The sequence below is a fragment of the Cynara cardunculus genome, assembly GCF_001531365.2.
Source record: "Cynara cardunculus var. scolymus isolate 2C chromosome LG 10, CcrdV1, whole genome shotgun sequence".
In the NCBI taxonomy this organism is placed as follows: domain Eukaryota; kingdom Viridiplantae; phylum Streptophyta; class Magnoliopsida; order Asterales; family Asteraceae; genus Cynara; species Cynara cardunculus.
In genome coordinates, this window is record NC_037537.1 from 17,462,544 (window position 1) to 17,463,445 (window position 902).

Sequence of the window (902 nt, forward strand, 5' to 3'; positions counted from 1 at the left end):
CGGATAAATTAGGAAATTAATAATTATGATAGTTTGAGTTAAAATTATAATTAGAGGGCATATTAGGTATTTTTAAAAAACTCCTCTCCCATCTCATCTCTCCGACCTCCAATATCCGGCCTCCGGTGAAATCGGTATCACAATATATCACAATGGGTATCACATTGTGTATCTTTGTTTTTAAGATTTGAGTTGGTATCACAATGGTATCACAGTATATCACAATGGGTGTCACATTGTGTATCTTTGTGATTACTTAGTACCTGCCGGATTAATGTTCACCGGAGGCCGGAGATTGGACGTCGGAGAGATGAGAGGGGAGAGGAGTTTTTTAAAAATACCTAATATGCCCTCTAATTATAATTTTAACTCAAACTACCATAATTATTAATTTCCTAATTTATCCGTTGATTTGTGGTAAATATTGGACCTCATAATTATCACAAACTATTCAGTTCTCATTTGATTAGGCTCCTATATATGTATATATATATATATATATATGTATATATGTATATGTATATATATGTATATGTATAAATATATGTATATGTATATACTAGTTGTGTACCCGCGCAATGCGGTGGAAGCCATGAATTTTAACGATTTTGAAGTTCCGCTGGTTTTATAAGATAAGATTTAACGATGATATTTGTTACACTTGGTCGTTACATATTAATACAATTTGAATAAATAAGAGTTATGATTCCAATTACAGACAATCGATGAAAAAAATTGTATGACAATTTAAAATCTAATATATTTAAAATCCAACATATTTAAACGACTCCACAAATGTGTTCGATTTACACCAAGAGCAAARAACCMARAAACTTGAGTTTTAARATAAACACTCAAAACCAATAAAGAAAACTACAAATTTGACAGATAAGCCATGAAAA